This window comes from Gopherus evgoodei, chromosome 10 (assembly GCF_007399415.2).
Source record: "Gopherus evgoodei ecotype Sinaloan lineage chromosome 10, rGopEvg1_v1.p, whole genome shotgun sequence".
Classification (NCBI taxonomy): domain Eukaryota; kingdom Metazoa; phylum Chordata; order Testudines; family Testudinidae; genus Gopherus; species Gopherus evgoodei.
In genome coordinates this window covers 80,465,603-80,488,746 of record NC_044331.1, presented here as the reverse complement: position 1 = coordinate 80,488,746, position 23,144 = coordinate 80,465,603, and positions in this window count along the sequence as shown.

Sequence of the window (23,144 nt, the reverse complement as noted above, 5' to 3'; positions counted from 1 at the left end):
TGCCCCAGAGGGAATGAACAGAACAGATAATCATCAAGTGATCCATCCCCTGTCACCCATTACCAGCTTCTGGCAATCAGAGGCTAGGGATACCATCTCTGCCCAGCCTGGCTACTAGCTATTGACAGACCTATCCTTCATGAATTTATCTAGTTCTTTTTTGAACCCTGTTATAATCTTGGTCTTCACAACATCCTCTGGGAAGGAGTTCCACAGGCTGACTGTGCGTTGTGTGAAAAAATACTTTTTTGTTTGTTTTAAACCTGCTGCCTATTAATTTTATTTGGTGACTCCTAGTTCTTGTGTTATGAGAAGGAGTAAATAACACTTCCTTATTTACTTTCTCCACACCAGTCATGATTTTGTAGTCCTCTATCTTATCCCTCCTTAGTTGTCTCTTTTCCAAGCTGAAAAATCCAAGTCTTATTAATCTCTCCTCATATGTCAGCTGCTCCAGACCTCTAAACACTTTTGTTGCCCTTTTCTGAACTTTTTCCAATTCCAACATATCTTTTTTGAGATGGGGTGACCACATATGCACACAGTATTCAGGATGTGGGCGTGCCATGAATTTATACAGAGGTAACATGGTATTTTCTGTCCTATTTTCTATCTCTTTCCTAATGATTCCCAACATTCTGTTCGCTTCTTTGACAGCCGCTGCACATTGAGTGGATGTTATCAGAGAATTCTCCACAATGACTCCAAGATCTCTTTCTTGAGCGGTAACAGCTAATTTAGACCCCATCATTTTATACGTATAGCTGGGATTATGTTTTTCAATGTGCATTACTTTGCATTTATCAACACTGAATTTCATCTGCCATTTTGTTGCCTAGTCACCCAGTTTTATGAGATATCTTTGTAGCTCTTCACAGTCTGCCTGGGATTTAACTATCTTGAGTAGTTTTGTATCATCTGCAAATCTTGCCACCCCACTGTTTACCACTTTTTCCAGATCATTTATGAATATGCTGAATAGGACTGGCCCAGTACAGACCCCTGGGGGACACCACTATATACCTCTCTCCATTCTGAAAACTGAGCATTTATTCCTACCCTTTGTTTCCTAGCTTTTAAGTACAATGGGTTAATAAATGCTTAATAGATATAGATTAAAAAATGAAGCAACTTGACATTTTATCCTGGGGATTGCAAACCTTGTTATTAGCATGTGGCAAACATCAATAAGCTATCTAAGAGCCAGGATAGTGAAAGAGCCAGAATGGACAGATTGCTATAACATCGTCTATCAGGCATTTTTCGACATTTGCTCACATTAGCATCACATAATCTATAGCAGTTGATTAACCATTTATTAAAACATCCATTTACCATTTATAAACAAACACTTCATAAGTGTATTTGCAATCATTGTCACCACAGACTCTACAACAATTTGCAATTGATTATCCATTTATTATAACATCTGTTAATCTTTTGTTAACCCTTTTAAAGCATCAATAAATGTCATCCTTAATATAAAGCAACCCTTAACATGTGATCAAAATGAAATTTTTAAACAAGGCCGTAAAGCTACAAATTGTAAGAATAAGTAACTATACATTACAGTTGAAAGAAAGATGAAAACAGTGGCCATAGAGTTTTGCCTCTGACTAGGCATATGCTGTGCTGATTCCAGGATCAGAGTTTATGTGGGGGTTGTTTGGTTGTTTGTTTTTAATGGTTAGGTGATATTGAAAGTCTTATCCAGAGGTCACTTTTTCAAATCCAATCTGTGTAGTTATCCACCAAAAAATACTACTATCTGAAAGTTGCTTGATAGCCTTTAGTAGGTGGTATGAATTTAGTTACTAGAGGAAAAGTGTCCATCTTATGAAATCAGCATGAAAAACAATACTACTGCTGATAACATCACCAAACTATGTCGGACAACGGAGGGTGACGTACCTTCCTTTTCCCTCCAAAACACAGGAAAAACCTAAAGGAGGTAGTGTGGTCTCCTGGTTATGTTACTGGGCTGGGAATCAGGGGACTTAGGTTCTATTCCTGTCAGAAACAAGGATGGAGATGGTTGGAACCAGAATCAGAAGCCATGGGCAGGGTTAGAGCAGGACTAGGAAAAAGGCAGGAGCAAGACCAAGGCTGGAGCAGGCTGACATCTGTTGCCATGATCAGGAAGGAGAGAGTTCCATGGTGTCAAGCAGACTCAGCTGCTGTTCCTTCTGTGAGGCTTATATACCTGGTTGGGGAGTCACACAATGAGTTCCTGCTTTGTGGATTGGCTGGAACTGAGAACAAGAGTGACTCAGCACCTTATGCTTCCCACCTCTGCCATTGGCCTGCTGGGTGACCTTGGGCAAGTTATTTCCCATCTCTGTGCCTCAGTTTTGCCATCTGTAAAATGGGGATAATGTTACTGACCAGCTGTGTGAAGAGGTGTCAGATCTGCTGATGAAAAGTGCTATATAGAAGCTAGGTATTATTATGATTGATCCATGATATACCTGAGCTGGGGATAAACTAAGAATTCCATTTTCCAGAGCTGTCAATCTAACAAGCCTTAATTTAATTTTTTTTTAATTATATAGATGAAAAAGGGGAATTGGTTATAACTTATACCTGATCTCCCTTGTTATTTTTAGGTTCTTGATATCTCAGCAGGCAATACGAGAGACACCCCCTGCCTTAGAGAGAGCAAGTGGATATCCAATAATCCTTAAACATGCTAGTTGACTACTGCTATTTTATTAGAGGGTTTTTTTGGTTTGTTTTTATTAAGAGGATTTATATTAAAAATAAGATATAAGATCCAGTTCTATTGTGATATTCCATGACACAATTAAATTCAGTGTAACACAAGGAGAGAATTTACACAGTGACATAATACAATCTAGATAAATAGCGTTAAATTAAAAACCAGGTGGAGCTTGCTCCCCTCCAAGATGTTGAGAGAGAACATCGAAGCCTAGTAACACTGGGTATCTTACTTTTCACCAGAATCGTGATGGGATCTTACTGCATTTTTTCTTTACAGTGGAGATAGAAGAAGGAATCACACAATAAATATTCAGTTGAATTAATGGAATTCAGTTGATCCAAGGGAGATGAAGAGACTTTTGGCAAGTTGATGCAATGGGGAAAGCTCTTGGAATTACTAAAGAATAAAGCCTCTACAGAGAGGTGACCTGTAGATTCAGCTGGATAAAAGAAGGTGAGCTTTCAGAAATGTCTGTCTGCCTTTGGCATGTAGGAACCTGAATAATTCTATGGACTCTGAGGCGGCGCCTATCCCACACAAGCATTGAAGGGGTTAATCATGCCTGAGGGAGCAATGGAGGTGAATCCTCCCAAGGCCCAGAGAGACTTCCTGAAGCACAGCCAATCAGGAAGGAGTTGCACAGAGTAACCAATAGGGACCCAGCAGGCTCAGATAAAAGGGAGCTGCAGGGCAGAGTAAAGTCAGTTGCAGCTGCTAGCCTAGGGAGTAAGGACTGCATCCCTGGAGGGCTGAGAGAATTGTAAGCACTTTGGACAGAGCAGGAGCTGGTTGCTGGGACTGAGCAGGTGAGTGAGGGAAAAGAAGGTGCTGGGGCCCTGGAAGTGATCCAGGGAAATAGAGCAGCATTGGCAGAGGTTTCAGAGGAACAGCAAGAGGCTGCTATTTACAGGGTTCCTGGGTTGGAGCCTGGAGTAGAGAGCAGGCCTGAGTTCTCCCCAGTCACCACTGAGGAAGTGGCTGGACTGGTGAACAGAGACATCTCCACCCCTGGAAAGGGAAAACGCAGATGGAGACCTTGCCGAGGGCTGAGAAGAGAATGCTGCGGTTCTGGGAACTGAGAGCAGAGCTGTAGGTGGGAGCAGACACAAAGTGCTGATGTGCAGACTGTGGACCTGGGTGTTGGCCTTGAGCCAATTCCCAGTGTGACCAGGAGGAGGCATCAGTCTGGCAATGAGGGCTGCAGACCACGATGGGAGGCTTGAGGGTGCATGTAACCGGTCCCTATCTGTGCCTGATCTGCGGATGATGTGAATTATCACAACCAGAGACAGAGATGTTGGCTCTCTTGCTCAGTGGTTCTCAGCCAGGGGTACATGTACCCCAGGGATACACAGGGGTCTTCCAGGAAGTGCATCAACACATCTAGCTATTGGCCTAGTTTTACAACAGGGTACATAAAAAGCACTGGCGAAGTCTGTACAAACTACAATTTCATACAGACAATGACTTGTTTATACTGCTCTATAGACTATCCACTGAAATGTAAGTACAATATTTTTATTCCAATTGATTTATTCTATAATTATATGGTAAAAATGAGAAAGTCAGCAATTGTTCAGTAATAGTGTGCTGGGACACGTCTGTATTTTAATGTCTGATTTTGTAAGTAAGCAGTTTTTAAGGGGGCTGAAAATTGGGGTACGCAAGACAAATCAGACTCCTGAGGGGGACAGTAGTCTGGAATGGTTGAGAACCACTGCTCTAGCTCATGCTGTAGCAGCTCATGTGTTAACTCTGGTGGTCACTAGTTCAATTCAGTGTGTGACCCAAGATCGTAGCCAACGCTTACGTCCCACTTGAACCCTAGAGATCAGGCTTGAATTTGCATTCCCCAAGGTAATGGGTGTCCCTAGTAGTGTTGGCTTATTCCTCAAGTTCTGAGGGCTTAGGTGGGACTTGAGCAGTGCAGAGACCTTGTGTGGAGCCTTCTGCACAGGAGTGAATTTCAGTTCCCAGTGCAGAGAACAAACCTAAAGTCCTCTTCCCTCTTTAAGACCCATGAAATGCCCTACTTAAAGGGGGCAAGGGGCTATGCACCATGTCTCTGCACTGGATTGAACTTCACCCTTAGACAATTGAGCAGTGCTGCCTACTCTTCTACTGTGAAATTTGCCCCCCTGTGTAGAGACACAGTCCCGGTAAGTGGAACAGGAGTGGTTCTCGCACACAATGCATTATGGTGCTTTTAAATGTATCCGGTTACATACCCATCTTATCACTGTGTCTTTGTCTCTTTAAAAATATAATTTTAGTTATTTTTTTAAGGAAAACACTGTTTCCTGGAGAGGAACTAATGGAGAGGAGTTTCCTAGCTCATTTTTAATTTCAGACACAGAAGCCCTCTAACCCCAGCCATCTCTCCTCTTGAGGAGGATGGAGGAGGCTGAGAAGCAGAGATTCCCATGTTCTTCACACTCTGAAATGTGTGAAAAACCTCTCCTAATTAGGTGTATTTAGTCTCTTGCAATAACCTAGCATTTGCCAGGGGCCAATTTAAATAAGCTACAGCTTGCTTTTCCTTCCCAATTGAATGAACAACCCTATTAACAGCTACAAGATAGGAGTACATGTTCATAACCTCAGATATTAACCAAAAAATAACAATAATATAAACCCCAGTCCATTTTTTCCCCTCCACAGCAAATATAAATTAATACCAGCCAGTAAGCTATGCTACAACCTGGCATTCCTCGGAATGGCCATTTTTTGTGTGTAATAGATTTGCTAATATTTTTGTAGAAATGGGGCATCTGTGCACGGCCTCAATCTCTAACTCGCCTGCTGTTGAGAGTTTCATCTGTTTCAAAAAAATAAGTTGATGGCATTGTATTGTCCCCCTAAATTAGGATAACAGTTAAATGCATTGCAGACAGGCAGGCATGGCCCATGAATCTGATTCCACTCTTACCAACTTTTCAGCAGTGGGACTCCATTCAGTGGAGTTCCTCTGTTTCCACCAGTCTCTGCATCAGGCCTCCTGTTCTTTGCTAACCCTTTGAGAGCCACAAGGGTTAAGGGACATGCAATGAGTCGCTTGAGGCTAGGTCGTAACTTTACACACCGCCCTGAACAGGGCCTGATGGGTACGCTGCACCAATTCAGGAGTAGCTCCTGATGATACACTGGGACATGGAGACATCTTTCCTCTCCAGCTTTATCCTTGCTCCTGGGGAGCACTAATTTACTGATGGCCTAGACTGTCAGTAAATTACTACCCCTTCCACCCTGGCTCCCCTCCAGAGGCCAGCAAGTTGGGGCAGCTGGAGTCAAGCCCCACCCATTCCCCGCTCCTGCCCACCCATTCCTTTCCCACCTGCTCCAAGAAAGGCATTAGCCAATGAGTAGCCCCACCTACTCCTATGCCCCTGGATCAAAGGGTTGGTCACATATAGAGGTGTAAGGGGGTGGGGGAGGGTCCTTAATCTCTTGTGCAAGTCCATAGTCTAAACCAGAATCCAGCCCTTAATGTGTAAGCTCCTTTTAAAACTAGTTATCATTTGTAACGTGATAGCGCCTGCAGGGTCAGGACTCCATTGTGCTGGCCACTGTATGCACGTATCTAACGCAGATAGTTCCTGCCCCCAGAGGGCTTATGATCTAAGTCTGAGATGAGACTACAAACAAGCAAGGTACAAGGTAACAGTAAGACCGTTATGATCAGGGCATTAAGTAGCAGTTAAATCTTTTCTTTCTTTTGACTGGAAAGTGCCCCTTGGATACATGGGCCCAGATTGATTGACTCTGCTCTTCTGTACAAGTCAGCAAATGGCATTGAGAGTAATTACTTCAGAACACACATATGCACACAATTCTGTAATTTGCTAGGCGGAATGTTTCCTTTTCAACCTGTGGTCCTCGGACACCTTGGGGTCTGCAGACTATGTCTAATATTTCCAAAGGGGTCTGCACCTCCATTTGACATTTATTAGCGGTCTGCGAATGAAAAATGGTTGAAACGAACTGGCCCTACAGTTTTAAAAAATAAATGTTTAGGTTTCTACTGCCAACTTCCCGCCTCCAACCCCAATCCCTGGTGTATCATATGCCTCAACTTGCCATCCTATGTTACTGCCATCCCATGATGCCTGTCCCTCAATGTCATTATCTGGCACTCTGACGTTACATAGGTAAATGCTGGGCCTAGCACAGAATGCTTGAGCGTGACCTTTCATCAGAAGGTTCTCTTTTGGGTTTTTATCTTTCAAATTATTCTGTAATCACTATCCAAAAATAATTAATTCAGAAACAGTTAGGAGAGGTAGAGATTTAATAGGCAAGTATTACAATTTACATATGAAATAGACAACAGTTCTTGTAGGTAAGAAGAGAGGAAGACGCATAAACAGATCAAACATAAATATCTCGTTTTATATAGTCCAATGCCTTCATTATTATTTATAATGAGATCTTACATTTCTGTAGTGCCTTTCATCCTAAAGGCTCACAAACTGCATTACGAACTATGCTTAATCCTAAATCAGGAAAAATCCTATTGAATTCAATGGAAATATTGCCTGAGTAAGAAATCTAGTATTTTGTCCAGTGACTCTGCATGGATAGTGACTTCTCCAAATGCTAAAATGCAGCCATTTCTAGGGTGGAATGCAGCAGTAGTGTGACAGCACAGTACAACATTGTTCAATAATTTAATTGGATTTGACCAGCTTTGTCCAGGATACTTGAGAAAAACCTTTAGATTCCCTTTCCATCTGTCATAGTATAATTCCCAATTCTGAACCTTAGCGTCCAAAATATGGGTACTAGCATGAATTCCCCTAAGCTTAATTACCAGCTTAGATCCTGTAGTGCTGCCACCAATCAGGACTTAGAGTAGAGTGCCTAATAAACTCTGGTCTCCCCCAAAACCTTCCCTGGGGACCCCCAAGACCCAAATTCCTTGAGTCTCACAACAAAGGGGAATAAATCATTTCCCTTCCCCCTTCTCCCCTCCAAGTGTTCCCTCCCTGGGCTCCTGGAGAGAGATACAGATTCAAGCTCCATGAATCTAAACAAAGGGATTCCCCCTTCTCCTTTCTTCCTCCCAGATCTTTCCTGCCCTGGGTACACTAGAAGATCACCGTGATTCAAACTCCTTGAATCACAATGCAGAGAAATCAGGTGGGTTCCCCCGCCCCTTTCTCTCCCCCTCCCTTCTCCTTCCCTGTTAAGTACAGACTCAATTCCCTTGAGCCTCAACAAGGGGAAAAATCAAACAGGTCTTAAAAGCAAAACTTTTAATAAAAAAAAAAGAATAAAGGAAATCACTGTAAATTCAAGATGGAATATTACAGGGTCTGTCAGCTTATAGAAAGAGGAAAAAAAAGCCTCCTCCAGCAAAAATACAATTTAAAATACTTTTAGCCAAATACACATTAGACCCCTACCAGCCAGATACATATTTGCAAATAAAGCAAAACAATTAAAAAGACTAAACCGTCTTTCTACCTTTTGTACTTACTAAATTGGAATAGAAGATTAGAGAGCCTGTAGGTATGTGTGGTCACTCTCAGAGCCCAGAGAGAACAAAGCAAAACCCAAAAAACACAAATAAAGGCTTCCCTCCACCGAGATTTGAAAGTATTCTGTCTCCTGATTGGTCCCCTGATCAGGTGGTTGGTTCCCTGTTTGTTAACCCTTTACAGGTAAAAGAGACATTAACCCTTAACTATCTGTTTATGACACCATCTATCAGAGGTTCTCAGCCCATAGAATAAAATGTAACTTCACATGAAAGCGTCAAGCAAAAAGTTTATGGCATGCATAATCTTATCACATAATTACTGCAACATATCACACAACCCAGCAGATGAGATTTTTTTCATCTTAACCAAAAGAAAAGGGAAAACTAGCCTAAGAGTTAAATTCTGCCCTCATTGACCTTGTATAGATTGGGAAAAGAGATTGTGATTAGCGCTAGGGAAAAATTGGGGGTGGGGTGTTAGCAAAAAATGTAGCTTTGGCAAGACATACAAATTTTGTCAATTCATGTCAGTTTCAATAAATTGTTGGTTTCAGGAGGGAAAAAAATAGAACAAAACCAAAAATAATTTTCAAAATGCAACATAAAATTTATTTTCGGTTGAAAATGACTTCTTGATGCTAAATCTCTTACTGTTGTATTTGAAGAAATGATTCATTTGACCTGAAATGATTTGATGATTTGCCGAAAACTTTAAAAAAAAATTCAGTTCAACCCGATACAATTTTTTTCATAATTGCCAACAAACCAAAAAATCCATTATTTATCCAACTCTAGTTATCATCAACATGGTTTGCTTTGTCTGCAGACAGAATTTAAAATGCGCTCACTGATTATGTTGAACTCAGGCATGTGGAAGCTTAGAGTTGACACAGTAAATCCGGGTAAAAAGTATCTTACTCTTTCTCTATGCTATGAGCAAAGTTGTGGCTGGCCTCATGCTAGCTAGACAAAGCCATCCACTCACAAACAACTCAGGCTAGCTTCACAAATGCAGTAACAGGGGGCAGAACATGCTAAAAAAATTCTCCTGATAAATGAGCAAAATCATACACTGATCCTTCATATGAATGATAATTTATGTAAATGCATATTAATGTATGCAGCTAAAGCTGACATTTCCCCCTATACTGTTTATCTCCAGAATTCCCTGACAGAATGATCAGATTATAACTATGAATAGTAAGAATATTCCTTCTTTCAACCTCAAAGTGCAGATATTTGTTCTCTTATCTGTGTGGGCAATTTGATTACCAATTCCCACAGCCAATATACTGTATCAGACTATTCCACTGCATTGTACCACACTTACCGAACAAGATTACATGTGGGTTTTATTTAATTTCAACCCTATTTCTAATTTTGGTGTGACAAAATTACCTTGCCGAACATGACTATGGATTTTATCTTCAGTGTTTGTACAAGACTCAACAGCTACTAGTTTATCCCTCTGCATCAGTCTATAACTCCCTGCCACAAAAATCTTGAGGTAAACATTTGTTAATTGATGTTCTTTGTCTATCCAAGGATAGAATGAGGCTTCTTAGTCAAGCATTTCACAGCTAATTAAACGAGGGAACATACACAAGGGGATTTAATCTTTTTGTCCCCATGCTATTCCATGTCCTTTGTCCTGTAATGCTTATTCAAAGAGAAAGCATCAAGTAGTCTGAGGTTTAGAAATGGGTGTTAAACAAAGGCATTGCAAACCTGAATAGAGACAAAAATGTCACCAGGACATGTAAAAAAACTAAACGTATTGAAACCTTTAAGGCACTGAGCTGGGACTCAGGAGATCTGAGTTAAATTCCAGGCTCTGTCCCAGACACTCTGTTTGACCTTAGGCACGTCCCTGAGGGTAACATTTTCAAAAGCTTATAAATGGCCTAAGGCTTGTCTCAAAGGTATTTAGGCACCTACCTGCCACTGAAGAGCTGGGCCCTCCATGGCAAAGTCACTTTTAAAAATGAGACATGGGTTCCTAAGGCCACATCTACACCATTCCGCAGTTCAGACTAGGAGTGTGTGAAGAGCAGTGCGCACCCAAATGCTGCTCTGTAACACCTCCATGTTGACACTGCGGGCGTGAACTAACAGGTTCCTACTTTGCATCAGTGTAGCCTACTTTAATACAAACTTCACTCTCCTTGATGAAACTAGCTCACTCAGAAGTAAGCAGGGAACATGGGGGGAAAAATGAAGTAAAGCTAATCTTCTGCAAACTCAGCACTGTCTAGGTGCTGTCTAGGTAATGGGTGGGGAGATCATGCAGATTCAGGTCTTCAGTCTTTCGGGTCTCATAATGCTTACGATGCTGTTAGTAACCTGGTAAGTAATCAGGGCCGGCTCTAGGTTTTTTGCTGCCCCAAGCAAAAAAATTGTTGACGGCCCCCCAATTTTTTTTGGCTTTTACACGTTTGCACTCTGCAATGGGTTTTTTTGTTTGTTTTTGGAGGGAGTGGGGTTGACTGTTTAAAATAAAAAAAAAAACAGCACCAGAAAGTCATTTTCGTTTTTGTCCCGGCATTTTAGCCCTATAACCACTGGCACCGACGCGACACAGAAATTGGTACGAATGGCGCCGATAGGGTAGCACAATACACACAAGTAATCATGATTCCTGATTTAAGTAATCAATAACCATTAATGTTTACACATTTATGCACGTCCATATTATGAGTGACCGTGTCACGACGTGACATGATAAATTTAATGTCATGCTCCTGTCACACTACAGGAGATTTTTTTGATCTTCATGTATTTTTTTTTGTACATTGGTGGATTTTTCAAAAAAAAATAAAGAAAAGGATGGCCAGAATGCCACCCCTGGAAATGTGCTGCTTGCTTTGCTGGTGCCTGAGCCGGTCCTGTAAGTAATATGTATTGAACAAATCCTCAGTTATCACTCAGTTCCTCTCCCAGATAAATCTCACACTGACTTCCGCTCTGGGGCCATTATTTTTGTCTTATTGGGATGTCTTTAAATTCATGATGCTTCCAATCTTCCATGCTAGGTAAAGTGTCTCCACTGGATAGGTCATTACTCTAAAAGGGAGCAGGTAGATCATTTGCTGAAAATGCTGCTTAGATTGACAACAATATTGTGACCTTTATAGCTATGCTAAGCATTAAAAGATATTTCACAAATACTGTACATGAGCAGAAAGCCTTTTAAAGTCCCCAGCCAAGCCCTTTGCAATTGGAACGCGGTAATGTGTGCTAATTTGGTACGTCAGCCGAGCTTACAAACAATCTCCCTTTTTTTGTCCATTAACAAAACCACAGTATTCCTATGAACAATTCTCTTAATCTCCACAGTGCGTATTCTGTGATATTATACATAGAAAAGGTGTGCCATGTAATTCAGCTCTAAAGCAAACAAGAGCTGCAGATTTTTGTAATAAATAGCACTAATTTTGGGAGCCAACTGTTTGAATTCTACCTGCAACAGCTATCAGAGAGCAATATGACATACTTGGGTCTCAATGTTTCAAGTTGCAAGGGGCTCAAAATTCTCCTGCTCCAGTGCACGTGTATGGAAGCTATGGAAGAGCATGGATCAGATGAAAGGAGTAGAAAGTCTAGTAAGTCTCAGATCTTGGGCATTTGCTCACTTACTCTCAAAACCACATGGTAAAATAGATGGAGAATGGGGTGTGGGGTAGGTATGGACTAGTCGATAGAGCACTGGACTGGAACTCTGGAAATCTAGATTTATTTCCAGGCTCTGCCACTGGCTGTCTGCATGACCTTGGGCACGTCACTGTGCCTCAGTTTCCTCATCTTTATTATTATGGGGATAATGAGCTGTGACGCGCTTTGAGATCTGTGGATTAGCTAGGTATACTTGGTCCTCCCTCAGGGCACGCAGATGCACTAGAAACTGGATGATCACCATATTTGGGGTTGGGAAGGAATTTCCCCTGGATCAGATTGGCAGAGATCCTGGGGGAGGGGCCACATTCCTCTGCGGCATGCGGGCATGTGTCACTCGCAGGTTTATACTAGTGTAAATGGTGGCGTCTCTGTAACTTGACATCTTTAAACCATGATTTGAGGACGTCAGTAACTCAGCCAGAAGTAAGGGGTCTACTGCAAGAATGGGTGGGTGAGGTTCAGTGGCCTGTAGTGTGCAGATCAGACTAGATGATCACGATGGTCCCTAAAGTCCGTAAGATGACCTCCCTTCCAGCCCTACTCTCCTATGATTATGATATGTTATTATCCAACAAATCATAAGCATACTCCTCACTTCACCTCTCTCCCTCTGTCTGATCACTTATCAAACTGGGCTAATACTTATGATACTCACTGGGATGTTGTGAAGATACATTAGTTAATATCTACTCTCCAGTGCAAAGCACTGCATAAGTTCTAAGTATTCCTAGTAAACCTACACATTAGTATTCCTCTTGCTAAAATGCTTTGCATCAGTCACTAACATACTACATCTTTTGTCAGCCAGGAAAATATGTACAGGCCATTTTAACATGCCAAAATACCAGAGAAGCAGTGTGTAAGTTGCTAGTGAAGTAAATGGGAGGTATACACCAAGATAAGCATGGGTTATTCATATGGGTCTTCAAGCAGAATTGAAAATACTATCTTACTACATATGATTTATATGCCTATCACCTGATGATCCAAGGGAAAAGATTATGGAGAGTAACTATCTTGTATCTCTGTTATACTTGTCCACACAGCATGGCCCAGGTGCTTGGAACAGATCCTATATTGACTCTGAAGTATTGTTTGCAGTAAACAGCTCTACAACTTCCAAAACAAACCCACAAGGAGAGAGAGCAAGGCAAGAGGTAACAGAAAACATACTCATTAGCTTTTTTATGCTGAGAGTGGCGATTTCCTGGCCTGGTGTGACCAGAAAAAGAAACAAAACGCCAAGATCAGCAGAAAAGATGGGGGCGGGGGGGGATGCTTCACACAGAACATCAATCCAGGTTAGCGTTGAGATGACTCACTTCTCTGAGGTCTGAAGATGCAAGGGGAATGGTTACTCTGAAGGGCAAAGAGTAACCTAAATAGCCTTGAGTCACATTTCTTTTAACACAGTATGGCCCCAGCTCCTGGACTTCGCCTGAGACTGACCTTGAAGTATACGCTAAGGGAGACTATTCTGCAACTTTGGAAACAAGCAGGCTAGGCCAGAAAGTAAAGCAGGATGGTGTAGAAATTGACGCATTCACCTCCCCAAATGAAATATCTCCCCCACTACGTTCAGTTAAAAATAAGTTCTCACTTTTGAACAGTAAGATTTCACAAGCAAGTACCTTGGTGGGAAGGAAAGGATGTCAGCTCCGTTAAGATATTGCTAGGCTGGACTTGCTCAGTGAATTTATGGGACGAGCTGGAATAGAATGATTAAGGTCTTGTCTAGAGTACAAATGCTTTGCAGTGTAGCTGTATGAGCAGAGCCCCTAGAGTAGATGGAGCATATGCTGAGAGAGGGAGTCTTTCTGTCAGCATAGTAACACCATCTCCCCAAACGACATTAGCCATGTGGACAGAAGCACTACTCCGTTGGCGTAGCTGCATCTACACTGGAGGTTTTGCTGGTGTTTGTTGGCCTTGGGAGTGTCTTTTTCACGCCCTGACTGACAGCCTTGTAAGGAGGGCTTGGCCTTATTAACCTTAGTACCTCAGACTGAAATGTGTGATGTGTCGGTTCCTCTTTCTGCCTCACCTTACAGGTATTCTAGGTACTTACATACCCAATCAGCCTGAATCACTCTTGTGAATACAGTTGCTGTTACCTGTGGAAGCACCATTCTCAAAAACAGTATTGCAAAACGTCACTCCTTAGCCAGCCCTCATATGGGTGTTGTGAGAAGCCTGGTGATACCTGAGGTTATGCACTGATTCTGATCTCAATTGCATTAGTATACATTTGAAATTACACCAAATAGATCTGGCATCTGGCCATTAGACTATCATACAGAGAAGACTGAGTGATAAGTATTGTCTGCTAAAAATTGGGAAAGAAACAGGAAATTCACATTAAAAATAATTGTGCAGATTTTTTTCAAGAAAACTGAAAAGTTTGGAGGGTTTCATCCTTCTCAGTGGAATAAAAATGGGCAGAAGTGAAGAAAAAGAAACAGTTTCGCTTCTTTCCCGAAATCTGAAATGTTCATAGAAAAACAAGCAAAGTGCAGCTCAAGTAGAAAATGTTCATTTCAGAAAAAAGCCAGTTTTTCATTAGAAAAAATGTTTCTACAAACAAATTTAGAGCCTACATAAGGAGCTTTTACAAAAAGCTCATCTGTGGCTGTTAGTATAGCCACTACACTGCTGTATGCACAGAAATAAGAAAATCGGAGTCGATATAGTTATCTTCCCATCTGTGGTTCAGAAATGTTAGCTGAAGAGGGGCCCAGACTGCAAAACCAGAGCTGAACTTCCCTAGTGATCAGGGTGTTGGATCCAGGGGTTTTGCTTGCAGCTTGCCTCTCATATTAATATTACAGATCAACTCTTCCAGATGGAGGCACCATGCAAGGACAGCTCTCTCACTGTACGGTCCCTTCGTGCATATTGAAGTAGGTGGCTTCAAAGCAGAATCGTCATCAGGACATCATTGAATAGACCAGCAACCACAGCAGATCACTGAGCAGCACTTTTAACCACCTACTTCATTAAATGAGCATAGGTGTAGCTATTGCAAAGTACACAAGTTCAGCTAGCTCCAGCTAAAATTCTAACCTAGGCCATGGCTACACTGGCACTTTACAGCGCTGCCACTTTCGCTCTCAGGGATGTGAAAAAACACCCCCTGAGCACTGCAAGATACAGCGCTGTAAAGCCTCAGTGTAATCAGCACTGCAAGCTTCACCCGTAAGGAATGTGGTTTACGTGCCACGCTGGGAGAGCTCTCTCCCAGCCCTGGCGCTCTGACTACACAGCACTTTGAAATTTCAAGTGTAGCCATACCCCTAGAGCTGACCCTGATATTAACAGACCTCCTGATAAGTATATTTGGGCCCAGTCCTTCCTAATGATGGGACTTCAACCAGCCTTTTCACTGGAACCAAAATGTCGGTTTTATTGTTTCGATTCAATGCAAACTTAAGAATCTCCTCAAGTCGCAGCGAGCAGGATGAAGTGTAAGGCTTCCAGTTCCATTTATTCAGCAAGGGAGATGATTTTAAAGGGCCGCATGGGTCGCATAGCTCATTTTTGAATGAATGGTGCCCTGTCATCCACTCAGTCAACAATTTGTGACAATTATAGTAATTATTCTGCTACAGTAGTGGTGCTGTTGCCCAAATGTGTTCGAAGAGCTGTTTAACTGAAAATAACAAGAATACCCTGAATCTATGATACTGAATCATTTAATTTTCTGATTCTGGGAATTTACACAGATACCTTTTTAACTACCCTTAATGAACAGTTAAATGGAGTAAATAATTTACCTCATGCCACAGGAACAAAGGGTTTGTAATCACACTGGGAGAATTCAATCGCACAATATGGGAATACACCTCTTCTCCATGAGCTGGAAATTGTTACACACTGAGGCCTTGTCTACACTGGCAAGTTTCTGCACAGTAAAGCAGCTCTCTGCATTGTAACTCCCAAGGTGTACACACTGCCAAGCCACTTAGTGTGCAGAAACTGCATGGTTACAGCACTGTAAAAAAAACCACCTTGATGAGAGGCGTAGAGCTTTCTGCGCTGGGGGTACAGCGCTGCAGTGCCAGTGTAGACACCCTGATCGATTACAGCCTCCAGGAGGTGTCCCACAATGCCTGTTCTCGCCTCTCTGGTTGTCAGTTTGAACTCTACTGCCCTGCCCTCAGGTGACCAACCGTTATCCCCACCCCTTAAATTCCTTGGGAATTTTGAAAGTGCCCTTCCTGTTTGCTCAGTGACATATGCTGTGGTCTCAGTGCATCTTTCCAGGTGACCATGCCTGTTCCACGCTCTAGGTGATCCCCTGCTTGGAGCAATGCTGAGCTGCTGGACCTTCTCAGCATCTGGGGAGAAGAGGCTGCCCAGTCCCAGCTGCACTCCAGCGTAGGAATTATGATACCTACAGACAATTTCACAATGCATGACCGAAAGGGGCCATGACTGGGACACATTGCAGTGCAGGGTTAAAGTGAAGGAGCTGAGCAACGCCTACCACAAGTCGCAGGAGCAAACCGCCACACCGGTGCTGCGCCCATGAGCTGCCGCTTCTACAAAGAGCTGGGCACAATATTCAGCGACCCCATCTCCACTGCAAAGGCCACTGTGGATACTTCAGTGGCTTATGTGCCAGTCGAGAGTGGACTACACTAGGAGCAGGAAATCTTGGATGAGGAGAGGGAAGGAGACCTAGAGGCAGAGGGCGACTCAGAGGTCAGAGATGAATGCAGTCGGGAGCTCTTTTCTGTCTCAGAGGAGGCTAGCCAGTCACAGCTGTCAGATCTTGGTGAAGTGCAAACAGGAGAGGAGGTCCATGGTAAGTGGCTTTGATTCTGGGAATCAATGAAATGAGTTGTTGGGAACAGGAGAGTTGCAGAAAGCAGGCTTGTGTCTGTGTGATGCACGTAACACCACATGCCTAGTGTGAGTGGTGGAACAAGGTGTTGATTGACTCTCTCGCTTCACAGGAATCTGCCTCAGATCTCTGGGAAACTCTCGTGGAGAATCTCCAGCAGCGGATTGCCCAGTATCTGGCAAAGCTGCTTTTTCTTGCCCCATTAAGAGTAACTTTCCCATCCCACTCTGCCGTCACTGGGGGGACCATTGCTGCATAAGGGCTAGGGTGGAAGCCACAGTCTTGGAGAAGACCGTCCCTTGATTCCCTGCTCACCCTCAGCGACAAGATATCTTCCATAATGAACACAGCCTGTGGAAAATGTGGGAGTGCTGGGTACAGTACAGTACAGTCCTGGAACACTGATTTCCCCTGCCCCTGCGGTTACCCACTGTTTGGGCGGGTCTTGTGGCTCATATGTACTTGCCTGGGGTCAGCCTGTTAGTGACAGGTATGTGACTAGTGGCTGTGTTTTAAATCACTGAATCAGTGCTCTGTGTGTTGCAAACAATACTGCTTCTGTAAAATGTTGCATTTTGGCTTCACAAATATGACCTTGCGAGCCCAGCCTCCCTCTTTGTTATCACAGGCTGAGCAGTGGCACAGAATTAGAAAGCAGCCACAAAGAACTAAAGAGGATTTTCTGCGTGAGGTCATGATGATGAACTGCGCAGCCGAGAAACAAGAATTGAAGGAGTGGTGGGACAGCGAGAAGACGGATCGAAAGGTGAGTGCGGTGCACCAGAACAAAGCCATGAAGCAGCTTTTAAACACACTCCAGGTGGTACTAGGGAGCAGCTCCATGCCCACCCTACCCTGCAGTTGCTGTCACAAAATTCTTTCCCATGCGCCCCTCCCCCAGACACTGCCAACCCACTCTTATCAACCTCCTGGCTCTAGTCTGTACCCACTGCGTTCCATTCCTCCCCATCACAGTCCAGCCCTGCAAACTCCCAGTACCCACTGCACTCAACACCCGTCCCTCTGCAGATTAGCCCTGCAGTACCGTACCCACTGCACTGTACTCCAAAGGAGAAGGTTGGATATGATACCCAGACATACACAAATATTTAACTGTCCCAGGACCCCACTTCCTCCAGGGACCCTCCCTTTCCCCATCCCCCTTAGTGCTGATGAGGTTTTCTGTTTGTCTCTCTCCGCCAGTCGTTTTTTATTAAAAATTGTTTTGGTTTGAAAGCAATCTTTATTCCAGTAATTGAAAGCAAACAGAGCCCTGCAAAGCAACAAGCAATTTTCTTACACCTTCATTGTGGTTGGTGCAGACAGTGCACCAATCATCTCCTAGTATTACAAGCACTGCACTCCTGAGCATAGCAACAAATATTAGAGGCTTTCAGCTTCAAATTGCTGCCTCAAGGCATCCCCGATCCTTATGGCCCCATGCTGCGCTCCTCTTATAGCACTGGTCTCTGGCTGTTCAAACTCAGTCTCCAGCCGCTGAGCCTCTGCAGTCCAGCCCTGAGTGAAGCTTTCACTTTTCTCTTCTCGAATATTATGGCGCATACAGTACGTGGCTATAAGCATAGGAATATTGACATTGGTCAGGTTCATCCTCCCATATAGGCAGCACCAGCAGGCTTTTAAACAGCCAAAAGCACTCTCAACAGCCATTCTACACTTGCTCAGCCTGTTGTTGAACCACTCCTTTCTGCTGTCAAAGTGCCCCATGTATAGCTCCATAAGCCATGGCATTAAGGGGTAGGCAGGGTCTCCCAGGATCACAATGGGCATTTCGACTTCCCTTCTGGTGATCTTCTGGTCCAGAAAGAAAGTCCCTGTTTGCAGCTTCCCGAACAGGTCAGTGTTCCAAAACAAGCGTGAGTCATACCTTTCCGGATGAGCCTGCATTAATGTCTGTGAAATGCCCACAGTGATCCACAAGTGCGTGGAGGACCATTGAGAAATAACCCTGGAAATAAGGCCTCACCCACGTCCAATTAGTCATGTCAAGCCAGCCCTACAGACAGGGGAGACAATGTTTGGGAGCAGTGAGAGCCCTGAAGGGTAGACACCCTATGGTTCTGGCATGTCTTTATTCACCCAAGCCGTGCCTCGCTGTCATTCATGTCTATGCTAGGGCAGCATGCTGTGTATGTCCTCTGCACATCACTGCAGACTTAGATATAGCCTTAGGGCTTGTATACACTATGGAGCTTTTAGCAACGAGGCTGTGTCAACACAGTGAGTATGAACGAGCTTTTGCAGTATTTTGTCGGCACTTTTGCCGACAAAATACTTCCAGCCCTGTGAGCAGCATAAGCTTTGTTGGCAGGAGAGTGGGCTGTGAGCTTTTTTAAGTACCCGCGAAAGACAGAAGTTTTGGTGACAACTACGCAGTGTATACAAGCCCACAGTCACTAGATGCAGCTGTCTAAATGGGAGCTGCAGTCTTTGGAAATCCTGGTCCATATTGTCCAGACTTTTTTTTTTTTAAATTCTGGGTGGGGTTTTCAAGAACACTTGAAGTGATTTAGGAGCAAAAGTCCCATTGGTTCCTATGGATTTCCAGTAGGACTCGCACTCCTGATTCATTTAGGCCTAGGTCCTCATTGGTACTTAGGTGCCTAGCTAAATAGGAGGTGCCTAAATATCTTTGAGGCTCTGGGCCTCAGATGTATTGTAAAGCCCTCCCTTTGCTTGACTCATCCTACTGAGAAAGGAAACTTAGTTCTTTGGACTGGTGCTCCCTATTTCCACAATATTTCTGCTCTAGGCAGACACTGGAGATGCATCATACCCAAATAAAGCCATTGTCTACAAAAGTAGTAGGAGAGTACAGCTCTTAATAATAAAATCCCTGTAATTGCTAATGCTTTATTTCATGAACTAAACGTTCCATCTCTGAACAAAACAAAACCATCTCTCTTTCCAATGGATATTTATCTTGGAGATCACAAACTTTGGCCAGTTTTTCCCATGAGGCTCCTTTTCTTCCCCTGCTCCTTTCCCCATCTCTTGATGACCACTGTATTTTAACAAGACGTAACTAAAAGAACTAGAGAGAGAATGATGCTGCATACCCTACTTACTAAATGGAAATTTTGCAAGGGCATCAGAGGATAGGGCCATTTTTTTTATTTCCAAATGATGTTGGATGAGAAGCAGGAAGATTAGTCTGTATGGGGCCACTTAATTCCCTTCCAAGGTCGAGCCCGTGGCTTTCTGATGAGGAGATGGCTTGCTGAATAGCTCCATCAACTATTTGCTTTTGGTTTAGTGACATCTCAGTTCTATTTTCCTCTGTGTTCTGCGGCCATTTGATATTTATCATTCCACTGCTGCTATGGAGGTGAGCCATGTAATTATACAAAAAGGAACATATCCATAGCTCTGTCAACACTGTGCCATGCTCTGGCTTTTTATCTAGAATAATATTCTTCGTGTTTTAAAAATAATTATTTCACACCCTCTGTTTCAGTAGCACTGGCTTTCTTATTCTTCATAGCCCTGCTGCATTTGTTCATTTATCATCTCCCTTCTGACCTGGAGCCATGCAAACACACACGTCCCTCAAGAATTTTTAAGTTCTTTATATTTAAACGTCATTCTTTTTCTCTCCTGTGGTTAGAGGCATCAGCATGGAAATAACTATTTGTGAGATCTATGTCCCACTCCACCACTGAGTCCTCACGGGACTTTGAGTAAGTCACTTAACTTCTGTGTGCCTCAATTTCCTCCTCTATAAAATATATAATCAGATAAAAATGTGGGTATCACCTTTACTTTTAAATTAGATTTTAGGCAAAGCCTCATCTGCTTCACCTCTCTGGTTAAGTCCCGTGTTGCCAACTCTTGCAATTTTATCCTCAGTCTTGTGATATTTGGAGTTTCTTTAAAGCTTCAGCTCCTGGATTCATGGGATTACATAAAATGCTCGGCTTTATTTATTTTTTTTAAAACATGTTTTTAGCCCTTGTGGTTACAGGGAAAATCTGGAAAACCCTGAAGGCTCAAAAACCGGCTAACACATAAAAAGAACTCTCAAATATATTTTTTTAATCTCATCATTTTAAATCTAGTTTCATGATTTTTGCTCAGGGTGTTGACAATTCTGAAATTCATTTCCTGAGGCACTTTGTTGTTCAATTTTTGGAAGAAGAAATGTAAGGCAGGTAGCATGTGATTTTAGCTAGCTGATTTTTAATAAAAGTAGTTCCTATGAAAAGGTTTTGCTGCTGTTCTGTGTTTTGTGGATAGAAAACCTTGGAGCTTTCCTCATGAGTCAACAGTGTAACACTGTTGCAAAAAAAGCAAACATCCTTCTTGGATGTATTAGCAGGAGTGTTGACATGAGCAAGACAGGAGGAGTAATTCTTCTATTCTACTGCACACTGATTGGAGTATTGTGTCCAGTTCTGGGTGCAACATTTCAGGAAAGATGTGGACAAATTGGAGAAAGTCCAGAGAAGAGCAACAAGAATTATTAAAGCTCTAGAAAACATGACTTATGAAAGAAGATTGGAAAAATTGGGTTTGTTTAGTCTGGAGAAGAGAAGACTGAGAGAGGACATGATGACAGTTTTCAAGTACATAACAGGTTGTTACAAGGAGGAGGGAGACAAATTGTTCTCCTTAACCTCTGAAGATAAGTCAAGAAGCAATGTTCTTAAATTGCAGCAAGGGTGGTTTAGGTTGAACATTAGGAAAAACTTCCTAACTGTCAGGGTAGTTAAGCACTGGAATAAATTGCCCAGGGAGGTTGTGGGATCTCCGTCACTGGATATTTTTAAGAGGTTAGAGAAACAGCTGTCAGGGATAGTCTAGATCAGTGGTTCTGAACCTGGGGTGCACACACCTCCTGGGGGTGCAAGATGCCCTTTCTGGGGGGCGGGGGAAGAGGGTGCTGATGTGAGGGTATCCCCCACCCCCATACCCCATCTCTGTAGAACAGGGGAGAGGGGACAGCCTGGTTCAGGACTTAGAGCTTCTGAGGTCTGAAGAGTGAGTGACTGAGTGCCTTTCTTAAAGGGACAGTGTATGGTTCTGAGGACAAGTATTTAAGAAAGCATACTATATTTAAAGGGGGTGGGGGATGGGTAGGCAGATTTTTGTGTCTTACATTGGCATCTAGCCAGGAAACTAGCATGAGGATTTTTGAGCACCAGAGTGGTCAGCAGCGTCATTTTCCATCTCTTCCAAAAAGCTGCATGTCCAGGATGTTAATTCCAAGCTGACTCAGACAGACATGCTTCCTACTAAAACATCCACAGGACTCCCAGCACCACATTGTTTTCTTTAGAGGTCACTTATCCAAGCACCAACCAAGCCTGGTGCTGCTTATCTTGCGAAACATTACAACAGCACACTACTCTATGGATGCAGACAACGTGTAATTGCTTTTCCAGTGCTAAATATATGCACTCCTCTCTGAGGTTGTTCATGAATAAAGATAAACAGAAGATGCTATAATCAGTGTTTATCTGCTGCTAACTCACCCTGTCTTTCCCATGCTCTCTGTATATAACTCTGCCTGCTTCTACCCTGTATTACTGCAAATTGCTGGTAAGTTGTTAGAAGAGAGAGTGGAGGAGGAGGTGGAAAAGGAGGCAAGACAAAGCACATGCTCAAAGAAGGAAGAAGGCTAATTTGGGGCTATGAATTAGGAGCCAATACTGGATAAATAAACTTTTCTGAGTAGCATGTGCTTGTAAGTATCTCCTTATTATTCTAACTGAAAGTGAATGATAGAAAATATGACCTGAGTTATCTTACTAGCAGCAGAAAAATGTATAGATTCATAGATTTTTAAGGTGAGAAAAGGACCATTATGTCCAGCTAGTCTGACCTCGTGTATAACACAGGCCATAGAATGTCACCGAATAGTTCCTTCATTATGTGACTGAGCCAGAGCATGTCTTTTGGAAAGGCACCCACCTGCATTAGAGCCAGCTGGCTAACAGAAACTCTTTCTTCTGCAGTAAAGTGGAGTTAAGGGATGTGGAGAAGAAGAAAACCTCTAGTTGGGCTGTGACTAAAGTTAGAGCAGAGAGGCCAGAATGATCAAACCTAGGGCCCAGGACGGGCAATCAGGAGAGCTGCCATTTTCTAATCCTGGCTTTGTAACCATGAGCACATCTCTTCACCTCTGTGTGCCTCTGTTTCCTCAACTATAAAAGAGAGAGAATCAAGGTTTCATTTATTATCTCCATTTTACAGGGTGGGAGACTGAGATGCAGTTGGGGGCCTGTCTACACTGCAGGACTGTAATGTGTTTGTAAGCTGCTGACCCCCACATGTTGTTCAGAGCCTGTGGATAACACAGCTCCTAAACATGTGTTTGTTCTGTGCTTAGTCCCTATCTAACGGTAGGGCTGGATGGCCTTTTCCCACTGGGCTATAGGGAGCAGGTACTTGGTATG